Source organism: Trichechus manatus, unplaced genomic scaffold (genome assembly GCF_000243295.1).
Source record: "Trichechus manatus latirostris isolate Lorelei unplaced genomic scaffold, TriManLat1.0 scaffold00088, whole genome shotgun sequence".
Classification (NCBI taxonomy): Eukaryota; Metazoa; Chordata; class Mammalia; order Sirenia; family Trichechidae; genus Trichechus; species Trichechus manatus.
In genome coordinates this window covers 213,339-219,167 of record NW_004444024.1, presented here as the reverse complement: position 1 = coordinate 219,167, position 5,829 = coordinate 213,339, and the positions used below count along the sequence as shown (strand labels likewise).

The 5,829-nt window shown below is 39.7% G+C and overlaps 1 pseudogene; it reads left to right on the top strand.

Annotated features, from left to right (window-relative positions):
- The first annotated feature begins 2,473 nt into the window (after positions 1-2,473).
- LOC101346930 (olfactory receptor 52B4-like) lies at positions 2,474-3,418 on the top strand (annotated as a pseudogene).
- Positions 3,419-5,829: the final 2,411 nt, after the last annotated feature.

The following is a 5,829-nucleotide window of genomic DNA, read 5'->3' as shown; positions in this document are numbered from 1 at the left end:
AGAAAAGTCCTCTTTGCCACTCCCAAAGTATCTAATGTCCATCAACATCTGTAAGCTGGTCCATTTAAGACTCCTCTTTTTAGTTATTTAAGACATTTTGCTTTATCTTCATCTGCTCTTCCTGCTATTACTTTGTCAGAATTGTAGTGCACACACCTACCCTATGGCCCTCTATGGCATTTTCATATCTGTTTTGATTTTGTCCATCTTCTCCAGGAGGAAAACTTTCCTTGGAGGAGTGCATACTCTCAGAGCAGTTGTGTGGCCACAGACAGGCCTGGTGGTATTTTCTGGCCACAGCAGACACATTGCCACAAGCCTTTACCTGTGCTCTTTTCTCGTGATTTTATTTTCAGTAAACTTTCAGCGATTACTTAGAGGGTTATATACCAATGAAATAAGGAGTGGGTCTTCTTACTCTGGAAATTAAATTTAGAGATGAGAAGACTAGAACCTAGAGGAGGAGGAAGGGAATGATTACCTGTACTTGCTGTGTGCTTGGTACTGAAATAGACACTGAATAAATGCAAAGGTGCAGAGGATACTTGATCTGTGCTTCTTCATCCTTTGGATCTCTGAACTTCTCATCAACTGGGTTTTGTACAGCTGGAAAGGATATGGCAGAGGGTAGGACCTAGACGTTGGCCTTGAGATTGAATAATTATTCTTTTTACAAAAAATTGTTCTTGTCTCTTCAGGGTAAAAAGTGTCCTCTAAACCAACTATAATTTTTCTAGAATCTGAAACAGCTAAACTTTTATTTTTTTTCTGTCTTCTCCACCAGTGCTTAGAGTTTGGGCTCATTTCCCTCTTTCCAGGTTGGTACCTGGCCTTTCCTTTTGTAGTACCTTGTACAACAGAGCCATTTCTCAAATTCTCTGCCGTCTGCTGCCCTGGATACAGGATGCACAATTATTTTAGGTCTTTACTAAGAATTTACCATTGTTGCTTAAAGAGGCATTGACAAGGAAAAAAATATTAAAGCCTTTGAAGTTTGAATTGTAAATAATTACAAAACCTCTGTACTATTAACGCTGCTTTTTATTCTGTGTTAAAGGCATTAGGGCATGGCTACCTGCCCAGGGGCTGACTTTGTTCTCCCTCCCCCAGTCCAGAAAGGTCTCTCTCGCTTGGCCCACTTCAAAATGAGGAAATTATATATAGTAAATTTATAAAAGCTCTAAACCTTTGAGTTGTGACAAGGTTTTTTTTTTAAATTGTACTTTAGATGAAGGTTTACAGAACAAATTAATTTCTTGTTAAACAGTACACATATTGTTTTACGACATGGGTAAACAACCCCACGACATGTCAACACTCTCCCTTCTCGACCTGGGGTTCCCTGTTACCAGCTTTCCTGTCCCCTCCTGCCTTCTAGCCCTGTGACAAGATTCTTGAGCCTGAAGATCCTGTTCTGGAAAATAGGGGATGCTAGTACCTACTGCCTTGTTTTGCTAGAAGCAATTAATGAGGTGCTGTAAGTAACATAACGACATCATGTTTTGTAGAGGGTCAGTGAAAATGAGGGAAACCCTCAATGAGATGGATTGACACGATAGCCACAACCAACATACCAATGATTATGAAGATGGCACAGGACTGGGCAACATTTCGTTCTGTTATACGTAAGATCACCAAGAGTCAGAGCAGACTCCATGGCACCTAACAACAACAACGTAAGTAACATTTTTACATCAATGGCTAACATTGAGAAGGTACTTTAAATGGGTTGCTGTCTTGATCCTACTTCACTGTGAGAGTAATTTATCAATACATCAATTTCCCATACTAGGGCAAACATCTATTAGCTTTGCCATCTTTTCCCATGCTTTCTATCCTACCCAACTACCAGGTGAACATATACAAAATGCTTTCCCCTTATAAAACTCATCATGGCTGACCGTTTTTCCCCCCAGAGGATGAAGTTTAGGCTCTTTGATTTGTATTGAGAACCAATCTACTTCTCTAATTGTTCCAAATTTGCAATGCCACAACCTTACAGAGTTGAAAGCTGTTTAAATATTGTATTTACATGCCAAATGTTTCTCCTTAAACTACCAAAGGACTTTACTCCATTCTCTACTTGGTACTCCCTCCATCTGACAATATCTTACGCTATTTACTGGACTAGTCCAGATATAAATTCATTGTTAATACTACCACAAATATGAACAGAGTGAATTACTCCTATTGTGTCTCCATATAATTTTTTTCTTATATTACTGATATGTTAACATAATCATTTTATTTTAGTGAAATGTCCATCTTGTTCATGAGATTATAACCTCATCCAGAAAACAAACCTTATCTTGTTCACCTTTATGTGTCATAGCTCCTGGCACCTTCAGAATAGACTGAATTCAGGTAGATGCCAAATACCCATGGCAACATCAAAGAAAATCACTGAGTATAATCTAAAATCTATTCTGTCTCTGTGAACAGGAGGTGAGGCCCCAGGTTGTTTGCTTCAGGTATGACTACCTTGAACCACACTGGTATGAGCCACACAGTTTTCTGTTTGATGGGCATCCCTGGCCTAGAGGACAAGAACATATGGATTTCCATTTCTTTCATCAGTTCCTATATCATAGCCTTGCTTGGGAACAGCCTGCTCATCTTCATCATCCACACAAGGCGCAGCCTCCGTGAACACATGTACCTCTTCCTCTGCATGCTGGCTGGAGCAGACATTGTCCTCTCTACATCCACAGTACCTCAGGCCTTGGCCATCTTCTGCTTCCATGCTGGGGAGATCTCTCTGAATTGCTGCATCACTCAGCTCTTCTTCATCCATTCTACTTTCATCTCTGAGTCAGGGATCTTGCTGGTGACGGCATTTGACCACTACCTTGCCATTTGCTACCCACTGAGATACATAACTATTCTTACACACTCATTGATTGCAAAAATTGGTGGGACTATCTTTCTGGTTAAGTTATGGTACAATTTTCCCCATAATATTTCTTCTGAGAAGATTGACTTTCTGCAAAAGTAACATCTTCCTGAACACTGGTTGTAAGCACATTGTCTTGGCCCACGTTTCTTGTGATGATATTCGAGTAAACATATGGTATGGGTTTTTTGTCTTAATGTTAACAGTGGTGTTAGATATTGTGCTAATTTTTATCTCCTGCGTGCTGATCCTCCCTGCTGTCTTCCGCATCCCTTCCCAAGATGCTCACCACAAAGCTCTGAACACTGTGGCTCCCATGTCTGTGTCATCACCCTCTTTTGTGGGTCTGGGATCTTCACCACTCTTACTCAGCAGTTTGGACACCACATTGCACCCCATATTCATGTCCTCCTGGCCAATGTCTGTATTCTGGCTCCACCCAAGTTGAATCCTATCATTTATGGGATCAAGACCATACAGATCCGGGACCAGGTGATTCATGTATTATTTACAAAGCAGAAATAACTGACTTTGGAAGCTGATATTCTGTTTTCTCAGCAGTTCTATCCATGCATGAGATGAGCTTTGGCACCCATATATGGAAGATACAAGTCAAATGAGTCTACGTGCCGGTGTTTTTAGAACAATTGCATCTGGTGGTTTGGGTGCATGTTTCTTCCAAAACCTCTAATCGGTCATTAGATATGACTGTCATTGGGGCTTTGTTTCTTTCTCACCTATAAAATTAAGAACTGGGCCAGTTAACCTTTTTAAGTCACTCACTTCTGTAACCCTAAACTGGAGATGGAATCAGATGAATGGGGGATAGTGGTCTTTCCTGGATAATTGCTAATTTATTCTTTCCTAGTGTTTTTTATGCCTTGATTGGCTGCTCTTGTTCAATTCTTCTTATCAAACTTAGGACATCTGTTCTGTTGTATGACCTCTGTGTTTTCAATTTTTTGCTTTTAACAGGATAATTCCCATCTGTTTACATTGGTATTTGTCCAATGTAAAAACATAACAAAAACAAATTTAGAAATAACCCTTGAATCCACATTCACCTATAGCACCTACATCCCTATTCACCTAACATTTCTTTTCTCCATGTTAGAGCCGAATATCTTGAACTGATTTGTCCACTTGCAAGGTTGAAACTCGTCCTCACTTTTCTCTTGATTCCACTTCACTTTGGCTTTCACCCAACCATTTCACTGAAACTACACTTGTCAAGGTCACAATGATCTTCACCCTTACATCAATAGTCAAAATCTGTCTTCGCTTTATTCAATGTAGTAGCAGCAGTTTGATACATTCAGTCATCCTCTCTCTCTTGCAAATATTTACTCATTCGATCCACTTGTGTTCGTATGGCCTTACTAGTTTCTCCTCAGACTCTCTTGATGGGTGTTCCTCATCTCCTTGATTTCTTAACACTAGAACTCTCCAGAGCTCAATCCTTGAAACTCTACTCTTTTCTAACTACGATCACTCTCTAATCTCATCCATTCTCCTGGGTCTAGATGCATCAATATGCTAAGAACTTCCAAATTTATATCTCCAGCATCAAATTTGTTCTCCAGACTTATATTTCTAATTTTCTGCTTAACTTGTCTACTTGTATGTCTAATAGTCATCTCATTTATAATATGCTCAAAATAGAACTCCTTTTCTTACCAGCAAACCTTTTTCTCCAGCAGCCTTCCCCATATCATTTAAAGGTAATTTTAATATTCCAATAGTTCAGGCCTATCCTCAGTTCTTATCTTTGTCTCATACACTACACTCAGCATCTTCTTATTGGGGTTCCTTTTATTACCTTTAACCACTCCCTTCCATATACACATTGTATATTTTCATTCTACTATTTTAATAACTCTTATATTAACATGTAACTCACGTGGCATAAAATTCACTCTTTTGTAGTGTACAATTCTGTGGTTTTTAGTATATCACAATGTTGCACACCCATCACCACTATCTAATTCCAGAACAGTTTTGTTCCCCAAATTCACACTGGTTTAGGGTGATACCATTAAAATAGAAATCAGAACTTCTCAATCTCCTGGTCAAAGTGCCCTAGTGCTACTCCAGACTAAGGGCCATAATCCTTACGAGGTGTCTTAATTATCTAGTGTTGCTATAACAGAAATACCACAAATGGGTGGTTTTAACCAACAGAAATTTATTTTCTTACAGTTTAGGAAGCTAGAAGTATGAATTCAGGGTTCCGGCTCTAGGGGACGGCTTTCTCTCTTTGTCCTGTCTAGAAGAAGGTCCTTGTCTCTTCTGAGCTTCTGCTCCTGGACAGTCTTCATGTGGCTTGGCATCTCTCTTTCCCCATCTCTGCTCTGCTCGCTTGCTTAATCTCTTTTATATCTCAAAAGAGATTGACTCAAGATACATCCTACACTAATCTTGCCTCATTAACATAACAAAGACAACCCATTCCCAAGAGGAATTATAACCACAGGCATAGAGGTTAGGATTTATAGCACATATTTTTGGGGGACATAATTCAATCCATATTGTTGTTGTTGCTAGGTGTCACTGAGTCGGTCCAACTCACAGTGACCCTATGTATAACACAATGAAACACTGCCTGGTCCTGTGCCATCCTCACAATTGTTGCTGTGTTTGAGCCCATTATTGCAGCCACTGTGCCAATCCATCTTGTTGAGGGTCTCCCTTTACTTTATCAAGCATGATGCCTTCCTCCAGGGACTGGTCCTTCCTGACAACATGTCCAAAGTAAGCAAGACAAAGTTTCACTATCCTCACTTCTAAGGAGCATTCTGGCTGTACTTCTTCCAGGACAGATTCGTTCCTACTTCTAACAGTCCATAGTATATTCAATATTCTTCACCAACACCATAATTCAAATGCATCAATTCTTCTTTGGTCTTCCTTATTCATTGTCCAGCTTTTGCATGCAT